An 11,021-nucleotide genomic window follows, 5' to 3' on the forward strand; every position below is an offset into this window, starting at 1 on the left:
TAGTTTTTCTCTTCATTACGGATATTTTTTCTGATTTGTTTATTCAAGGCATTTATAACCTCTAAATGTTTGTTTCGTTCTTCGAGAGTCGTCCAATTTTTATTTTTGACTGTTTTAAGTTTTCTTCTGTTTAATTAATGTGAGCGTGTGTTCAGATATAAAATTCTTTAAGAAATCTTTCCTGCTAGTTTTATTTTTTTTCACATATTCTTTAGTCGGAAGATATTTATCAATAAAAATGAGTAAAATGGTGTATAAATAGTCAGCTAATTGGTCAGTTGTCAAACTTGAAGTATAGCAATAACTCCAGGAGAAACAAGACGACAAAGCATAACGTAAACGGCAAATTGAGGAATTATTGATTCTACGGTAGAATGTTTTGTTCTTTATCCTCGTATCAAGGTCTTTTTCAGGGATAAAGACGATGATAGGTAGATGGTCAGATATCAAATTTTGATGTATTAAAAATTGACACGCACTATCGTTTGTTAGACCAAAGTCTATCAAAGAGTGAGTATTTTTTCCGTATCTAGTCGGNAGGTCTTTTTCAGGGATAAAGACGATGATAGGTAGATGGTCAGATATCAAATTTTGATGTATTAAAAATTGACACGCACTATCGTTTGTTAGACCAAAGTCTATCAAAGAGTGAGTATTTTTTCCATATCTAGTCGGTTGATTCAAATCAGCCAGAATCGTTAAATTTTCAACAAAGCAAAGATTTACCAGTTCGGATGTGTCAGAGGAGTTATTTTTAAGTAAATCGATGTTAAAATCCCCGATTATTTGTAATTTATATTTTCCATATTTGGTTGATTTGGGTAATAGTATTTCATTTATAACATCCAGGAAAATTCTGTAGTTTGTAGATGGGGAACGATAGACTATTATCAGCATCAAATTGCCTACAACTATTGTAATTACATCTATATAATTCCTTGTAAAAGTTAGATCTGAAACAACTTCATATTTATCATTATATATATATAGTAATATATGGAGGTATAGTAATATATATATATATATATATATAACTATACTTCCATGCTGGTTAGGCTTTCTTTCTATTTTTTTCTTGCCGATAGTCTTTTATATATGGTGGAGGATTTACATCATTTGTCTGTCTCGCAAAAAGCTAATACATACATCAAAGTTGTAGTTATATTCATCGGTTGTTTTAAGTATTTCTAAATATTTATTATTTAAACCTCTTACGTTGCAATAAAAAACAAATATGCCCTTTTTGGAGAAGTCGTCTATCTTTGTGTGTGTTAATAATTCAGTCATTCCGAAAAATTTTCTCTAAACTATCCAATGTTGGTATCCGAATTGTTGAAAAAGAAGTATCCTTTTTTAAATACACATTTCCGTTATTTGTCCAAGTGTTTAATATTTTTCCTTGTTTTTTTTATAGCGTTCTGGTTTTATAGAAAATATTTCTATAATATGGAGTAAGATGTTCATTTATATATATTCTATGTTCTTCATTTATAATATGGCATGCATTTGTAGTTATTTTTAACTTCTTCTTTTTAATATTTATAATTTTTTGTTTGACAACTGAATTGGCACATTTCACTATAATTGGTTGCGATCTAGTTTTGAATTCTTTTCTTTCGTTATTAATGAATTTAATTCTATATGCATTCAATAGACCTGACTGATTAAAATTATCGTCAACAAACGAAAAAAATTTATATGCTATTTCTGTTAAATTCTCATTCTGAAGTGTCGGCACGCCAACAACCTCCAAGCTTGCGTTGTTTAGATCCTGCTCCAACATGCAGAATTTTTCTTTTAAAGAATTTAATTCTGCCTTCGTACTTTTATTCTCTTCCTTTAGTTCTGTCATTGTTTCGATAGCAGTTACATAGTTTTTCTCTAGAACATTAATTCTCTCTTCCATTTTGTCAAATTTATTTGTTAAGAATTCTATCAATTTCTGGATTTCTATGTTTGTTTCTTTTATGTTACTCAACTCCAAGTGTATTAGTTTCACTTCTTGTAAAATTATTTCAGAATTTTTGGTACTTATACTTAAAGGTGACGTTGGAGTGAAAGTTAGATATCTGCTGTTCTATCCACGTTCTTATTATAATTATGTGAAGTCATAATAATCTGCTCACACTCACCCAGTTCTCTGTCGTCTTCCAGTTCCTGTGTCCAATTTGCGTTGTTCTTAATGGTTTTCACTAATTTGCAATCTTCACATTTCCAAGTTTTTTTTGTAAGACTCGCTGAACTTATGAAAGTTTGCTGCCTGGATCCCAAAACAATAGAAGTGAGCAAATTTAGAGCAATTGGAACAAGTTAATAAGTCACTTTCCGAAACTTTGTGCTTGCAAAAAGAACAAGCGCTCAAACGACGATTTACCATAGCTCCACATCTCCTCCACTCTCGCACGCATCACACCTCCTACCTGACTTACTGATAATAAATCATAAAACAATTTATTCCAAAATAATTTTTTTGATATACATAGCCTATTATTTTATCATTTATTACCAATTATTAAAGACAAAATCAAATTTGTATATTAATGAAATAGATGCGTTTGTTTATTTTTACATCTATATATATAAAAATGAATGTATGTGTGTGTGTGTGTGTGTGTCTGTCCTTCATGCATTACCACACCGTTTATCCGATTGCCGTGAAACTTTGGGAAGTTGTTTAATATACTTCCGCGAAGGTTTCTGGCATAGTACGATTGCCATGAAACTTTGGAAAGTTTTTTAATACACTCCCGCGAAGGTTTCTGGCATAGTACATTTATCCTACGATAGATGGCGCCCGTGTATACGAGCAGTTTACTGTGTGTTCGATCGATTTCAAATTGTGAAGACCATTTCCCCCTCCAAAAAATACCTCTATATATGCATTTGTTATTTACGATATTTGTAATAATTTTTGTTTAATCACTTTATTTCAACTTTTTTTTGCTAATTACGTATTCGCTCAAACTTCGTTAAAACCTTAACTGTATCCCGAACAACAACCGAAGTTGTAGGAAGAAATTCGCGTATTTTACCGATCTAGGTATCCCCCTTTTCCAAATTTTAATATCGACTCAAAATAATTTAAAAAGACAAATTACAATAAAACGGTTTATTATCCAACTATCAGAAATTTCACAACATGCCAAGGAAGAGAGGAAGGAGCAATTAAATAATTAAAATTATAAAGGATTAAAAAATATATATAAAAATGGGGAATATCGCACTTCTGACAATCGCTGCGAGTGTGTGGGCTAAATTTGGAGAATCCGTGCTTCTCGCATGGACAACTGTATGTGGCCGGCTCACGCGTCGGAAAACCTTCCGATTTATTCGTGTACGCACCAGACGGAAAAACAAAAAATATCGTGTATCCACAAGCACTCCAATAAATAAATAGAATTGAAACGACACTTTGAAATGTTTTCCCGATGAAAATGAATAATAATAATGTTTCAATAAAAATGATAAAATGTAAATTTAATTTTATCATAACGAGTTTGCTTGAATTTCCTTTCTTCTGAGATCGCAGCAATGTGCGACGGATAAGCTAGTAAAGAATAAAATCTTGTCTGAATATTTGATACCGCGAGACATAGGATATCTTCAACGCTTTTCAGAGTTGACCGACCGACATTTTAATTATATAATCGCCAATGCTGAAAATGCCGCTTTGCAATAAATACGTATTGAAATCGTGTCAAATTTGGCCCTCCGAGTTTTTTGCAAATCTCTAAGTTTTGAGACCTGAACCCAAAAACGTTAAGAAAACGGCAAAAAATGCCGTGTGTGTGTGTGCGCGCGCGCGCGTTTGCGTCTATTACGTTTAATATCTCAGGATGAGGTGAAGATAAAGAAACGAAATTTGGCACAGCAGAGTTTGTATAAGGGGCATTGGTGTTATTAAATTTTGATGGCGAAAGGTCGGGGGTCATGTCTCATATGTCGAGTAGGGTCGGACTTAACCGAAGTTTAGACTAATTATAGCGGTATGAATCTATATTGGGTACAGTACACATGATATTGTATGTAAAAGCCTATACATATACATACTATATATAACATTAGAGCGGAATAAGAGATGTAATTTATTAATTTAACTAAATCCGATTTCTTTTTAACAACTATATATCTTTAAAATTCGATTTGATTTTAGATTTAACAACAATTGAACAATTAAATGTGAATTCTTTTCCTCCAAAATAAGCGGAAAGATAGGATTAATCTCTGACGAAACCACAAATTGACCAGTCATTGTTGGCCAAATGGATAAATCACTGAACACTCGGCGCGTTGCTAAATACATTGTGCTGAAGCGGAAGCTGTGCGTGCGCATCGAAGTAGTAATTTTACAAGGCCAAATGCTACAGTGATGACGAAACAACATGGCGTCTGTACAGTTAGTTTCGCAGGTTTTACCGTATATTTCTTTGGCCTTTCATAAGTGAGAATTAAAGCGTAAGAGTGAAATTATTTATTTTTGATTTTCAAAAAACTCAGTTAATCGTCATGAATTTTTCTCTTCCTCTGTTTTCGCAATGACAATTCTGGATCGGGTAGCATTTTCTTGTAAATTCACTTTCTAGAACAATGCGAATCCCCAAACGGCCATTTTACATTTTTTCCCCTTCAAATTACAATTTAAGAAAATTTGGAGCGAGTACCAAAGGTGCGGGATGGCTTAAATACACTAAATATTTTTTCCCTAAATATTCTTTGTTGAAATGAGATACGTCTTATATGCTCGTGCGTTATATATGCTTTTTTTTAAAACTCTTTCCGCTAAGAGGGCCTGTTTTAGCAAGCCCATTATGGGTTCGGGCCAGGTACCAGGCCCATAATGGGACGGGGTCCGGCATATCCGGGCGGACCACTCCCCGAAAAATACCTGGGGAGAGTTGTATATGCTGTAAAATACTTAAAATTTACCTTATTTTATCAGGTTTTAAGTAAATTATTATTTGTGAAAGTTATATTTTTATACTTAAATTTATAAAAAAAATATTCTAAAATATTTTGAATATCACATAAGTGATTCAGCTTAACTTTTCCTGTTTTATATGCATTGTTATAAGAATGAAATTGAATGTATGAAACTTTTTATTAAGGGTGCAAATATAAAACTATAAAATTGAAAATAGCATTTATTTTTCATTTTAATTTTGCAAAATGTTTGTCAGTTAAAACAAAAATTTCAGCAACCAGCTGTGTAACTTTCCAATCTATTATTAGATTTTATTCAGAAAATAATTTTTATATTTTTAATTACAATAAATAAAATTGTGTGTGGTGTCATCTGTTATAAAAATTTCTATTGTTTTTTAAATTATTATCGGAATGGCAAAACCTTAATTTTCAGGGTAGGATCAATTTCATAAAAAATTATACTAACAACATATAACATCTTCATTAAGTAGACTTTTTAAAAATTCTTTCTACTCTATGAGCACTGAGAAGTCCATTACGGGTTCGGCCAGGCCCACAATAAGATGAGAAACGGGACCCGATATATCCGGACGGACCACGCTCGAAAATTCCGGATGGGTCGAAAAATTCGACCTCTCTGGCCATCCCAGACTGATTCAAGTTTATTCCAGGGCTGTGGAGTCGCGTAAAAATCTACCGACTCCAACTCCGACTAAAACATCAAAACTCCACGACTACGACTCCGAAGCCCTGGTTTATTCGCCATTTCATTGTGTCTGTTTTCGTACACGGTTTACCTAGTTTTTTTTAAACAAATATTTTCATTTTCCTTAATGGCAGTCAACAAAATAGCAGAATTTCTCTATACAGATTTTATAGGCTATTTTCAACGAATTTTAATATTTGATTATTATAAGTACTTAATTTTATTTATAAGAAAATTTCCAACGCATCATTTCTTATAATTATGTATCACATTAAAAATGTAATAAATTTTTTAATAAACTAACCTGTTAGAATTTGCTATTTTTGCATTAACAATTTTTCATATTAAAATTTCTTATGGGGCCTACCAGTCGCAGAGTGGAGACGGCCAAATGGCCAAGCGGTTAGGAGAAAATCCTCGCAAAAAGTCGATATTGTCACTTTGGCTTCCAGATAATAGGCTAAATCAACTTATACCACAGACATAGGAAGATAAGGAGATGACCTCTAATGTAATTTAAGGTTGCCAATGGGCATATTCAAAATGCCATTACCTACGTTCAAAATCCCTGACAATTTCTAGTTACTGCCAGTGTGCTGCAGCCCTTACGATGGCATCCACCATGAGACTCGTAGCAGCTCTATTTTACGTTGACAATTTTGAATTTATTTCCTGATGAATGTACCTTGAATAAATTAAGATTAAGTTAGCACATTAATAGAATATTTTAATAAACTAGTATATTTACGCAATAATCATATTTGTTTTGAAGTTTTGTTAGTAATGGCAACACAACACTTCGGTGATCTGTTTAGGGCAGTGTTTCTCAACGGGGGCGATTAGTAACAATTTATGTTTTGAGGGCGAAAAACAATTTTCTGGGCGATATAGTAAAACATTATAGTAAGAATAATTAGATATTTTATTCGTTATATCGTACAATAATTAAACAAACAACATTATACTAGTCATTAGTCTAGTCAATGCAGTACGAATTTGGCGTTAGCCTTGGCCCTCGGCATCGGAATTTTAAAGTGAAGGGGCGATACTATGTAACGGTTTTATTGAAGGGGACGACATTACGTTGAAGGGGGCGACGATTCGTTAAAGGTTAAGAAACACTGGTCTAGGAGATGTCTTCCTGGAAGTCTCTTAATTAAGGTTAATTGGCCTCTATTTAGGTCAGGCATGGCCAACATATGGCCCGCGATTAATCTTTCAATATTAGCTACTGAAGTCCGAATAGCTCGATGAAAAATTCTGACGCCTAAAACAAAAAAAAGGTCAACAACTCATTGTGCGTTTAGAGTTAACCTTCCATTACAAATCTCTTAAGTACAGCGTAGAATGTTGATAAAGTATGATAATGTGAAAAATGTATCTGTAATCTCTATGTAGTGTACATACAATTTAGTCTCTGCAGGGTGACACCACAATGAGATCTCGCACCACCTCAAAATCTTCCTAGGGCAGCCTCTGGTTCGGCCCGTGAAAAAAGTTCTCTTTCCAATTCGGCCCGGCGGCAAAAACTGTTGGCTACCCGATTTAGGCGTTAAGGATATGTAAATGATTATAACACGTGTTACTTTCCCGGATGCTACAACTTATTAATATCGTAACCGTGTCACATTTGTCCCTCCGTATTTTTGGAATCCTGATGTTTAGAAATCCTTAGCATCCAAAAAAACTGGTACCCGGGTTTACTCTTCTTTCTTGTGTTTGTCCCGTAGACTTGACATTGGCTGCGTTCAACAGACAATAGTTCTGGAGCTGTTGAGTGTTTTTCTGCTGAACACCCTCTACAGTAGCGCTATTTCGGAAGATGTTTGGTGTTTTGACGTCACTTAGTAGCGTAATTCATTTACTCTACCTTTTGCTAGCTGCAGCCGACCAATGATGGCTGCGTCCATGCAAAAGAATAACAACAATATATAGCAATAAAAAATATATTCATTGCAGCATTAATACGCCAATAAATGTTCACGAACCACTGAAAACAAGTATGTCTAATATAAATTTAAGATGAATTTATCATCTTTAATTTAAATAAACATAAGTTCGTACACATAAAAGCAGAAATTATTTCTAGTGGCACCAGCTTCCTGTTCCAACGCATGCCACTCACCGTTCAGCAGATCCACATTGCTACGTAACAGCTACCGATCGAAACACTTTTGGTCAGTTACAACTGTTGACTCTGCTGAACGCAGCAGTTGTACTGTATCTTTGCCACTCCGCTACGCCTGAAACTTCGGAAAACTTTCTCAAACCTCTCTTCGACAGCATCATCTACAAGTTAAGAGCTTTGATACCTGAACCGTATTTTTAGCACCAGTTCGTTTACTCAAACTAAGTCTTACAAACTCAAACCCTCTTTAAATTAATTAATATTTAGATAATATGAAAGTTAATTTTTAATAAACATCTAATAACATGGTACCACGCACAATTTTAATTTGGTACTACTGTTTCGTAGTTTCTTAAACAAATATTCTTCGCTAAAAGTTACGTAACTTGTTTTTTCCGTGACGAAAAACAGTGACGAGACGAATTTAATCTATTTTATATAAAATTTATCATAATTACATTAGTATAAGGAATTCCATAATTGCTAAGAGTTTTATTCAAGCAATTTATAATTTTTAAAATAATTTTGCACACCGTTAGACAATTTTAAAGTATTTAATTTCGTTATTTTTGACGATTTTAAAGTATTTAATTTTGTTATTTTTGCTCCAAGCAATTAATGAATAATTTTGCCAATTCGTACCGTTTACCATATTTATCAAAGGAACGATATCCATTTTTATCTACACTTTTCCACGAACAAAGCTACCACTCGAATTAAAAAGCCCTCTAAACTTGCTATCGAGTGAGTCTAGGAAGTAGGTCAAATAACGTTTCTAATCACTGTCTACATTGTGGCAAGAGACAAACGCCGTCTCTGCAATGAAATTTTTCTGAACAGCAGTCTACCCGATCTGTAAACCGCTGTCAGCCTCTAAACGTTGTCTCTGCAATCGGAATTAAGGATTAAGATCAGAATAAAGATGAAAATAATTTCCTTGCATCTATCTTCTGAATCACGTTTCAGAGAGAAATGGATTAGTGCAACACATGCGAGAACTGAAGTCACATGTCAGATGCTGGTGTTAAACATAATGCTATGAGTTATGAACGTGATGTATGTGCCACGATAAGAAGACCTAACTCTTCATTTGTTTTAAACGAACATTATTACATTGGCTCGTGTATTTATTAGGTTACATCAGTGCTTTGTACATTCTTTTATTGAATATCTTTCTCTTAAACTGAACTTTTTTCATTGACGCATAATGACGTCAATGAAAAAAGTCACTTTGTCCACATGACTAAAAAACTATAAAAAAACTATGCCATTTTTCCCAGATTAAATTACAGATATTTTAAAAATTAAATGTCAAAGACTTAAAATTTTGTTGTGAGTGCCTTTGTATAATACAATTGACCAGGAATTTCAAGGTAAAGTTTTGATTGTGTGCAAAGTTTGTTAGGTATGCCATTTTGGTCCATTCTTCCTTAGTACGATTTACATTTTGCAATTTTCCTATTAAATCATTTAAATTGAGTTTCAAACTTAATCTATTCTTTTGTTTTAGCAACATCAATACAGATATTTTAAATAATACATATATAAGCTCTTTATAATTTCAAAATGGACTAAATCTTTTTGAAAATTTAAGAAATTTTTTTTTTTTTATAAAAGTCCTTCCACACTGCTTGTTAACATAGTCAACGATTTTACTTACCAAAAAATGTTTTCGGCTTTTTTTCAGCCATCTTTAGTATTACTTACAACTTGGTCTAATGCGTATTTGTAGCAAAGAAAATTTAAAATTATTTTTACAAAGAGTTTTCAGTTATTTTTGAACAAATTTAGAGAAGTCAACGTAAGTTTTACTTTGTAACCCTTGTGTAAGTTTTATTTGCTGTGTTACTTCTGTAAATTGTTCAACAATGTGCTTTCACGAATTGAACAGCTTTTTGACCACTTTGACATCAATCTTGGACCGCTACTGTTTGCCGAGTTTCCAAATTCCATCTAATGTTGTCGGTTTTCGGTTAAACAGCTTCTGTTTCAACCAACCAAACCCAATGAAGTCAACGGGACGTATCACAATCCTTCATGGGTATGTCCTTGTTGATGTAGCTAATTCTCATTTTCTGATACTCTCAAGATATTGTTCGATCAACAGGCAGGTGTGTGAATTTTGTGATGTTACAGAAACACTTTGTGCATCTCATTGGGGTATATACGTGGCAGATGCTCTTCAAACAATGGCTTCAGATCGTGGTCGACACAGTACTGTCTAGATATTTTCACTCTCATGGACACACTGATAAGCGGAAGTGGGCATCTTCCCAAAAAACAGCCCACAAACATGAATCCTTGAGAATAGTTTTCTCTGCATTGTCGTACCCAGTCTTTACGTTTCATGTAGAAAATTTTGCGGGTGCCATTACAATTGAGAAGGTACACCCAACACACATCCAAACTCACAGAAAATTTGTTTCTTCCAGCGACCAAATGCCTTTTGTATAACTTTCTTGTGGTGGTCTTGTGATTTCTTTTTGTTGAAAATCTGAAAGCTTATGGACATCGGTCATTATCAATAAATACTGTTTAGGCCAGAGGATTTGTTGTGGTGATAGAATTCTTTACTTTCCTAATGATCTCCTTTGTTCTGGTTGCGGCTTGTCATTTCTTTAAAACTCGTTGGTTTTCATTGTGAGATTCCTATACGATTCCGACATCGTTTAAAACGTCAGAGATCGTATCTTTAGAAACATCAATGCTAACGTCCAAGTCTTCTGGATTTTGCAGTGTGACATTGAAAGTTTGGGCTGCCAGCTCCTATTGAAGTCAATATGTTGGAACGAAAAATGTTTAAACGCTCTTCGTTGTTTTTGAAATCATAGTAGAATGTCATGTCTACAGTAACATCTGGAAGTGCGTGTTTTTTTCACCAATAAGGCTGAAAACTACAAAACTCATCCAAAACTACAATAAAATCCCTCTGTACAATTCTCCATTGTTTATATATTAAAAACATTACTACCAGGTATAACTGATATGCAAAAATTAAACAATTCTTGACAGTATCTCTCCCCCTTTAATTTCGGCATTAGTTTCTCCGAGTGTTCCTAGGTGCTGACCAAGTGCATATTAAATTATGCTAAAAGAATGTTATAAAACCGAAGCCATCTTGGAATCGATGGTCATTGCCATCGACTATCGATGCATCGCACAGCACTAAGTCATTCATAGTATCAGCAGTCACGTTCCACTAAGCTCCACTGCACCTCGCGATGTTCTAACGGACTGTTTCATCTCGTACAAATATAAAATAGA

This window comes from Centruroides sculpturatus, unplaced genomic scaffold (genome assembly GCF_000671375.1).
Source record: "Centruroides sculpturatus isolate CEXI.00-Female unplaced genomic scaffold, Cexi_2.0 scaffold566, whole genome shotgun sequence".
NCBI lineage: Eukaryota > Metazoa > Arthropoda > Arachnida > Scorpiones > Buthidae > Centruroides > Centruroides sculpturatus.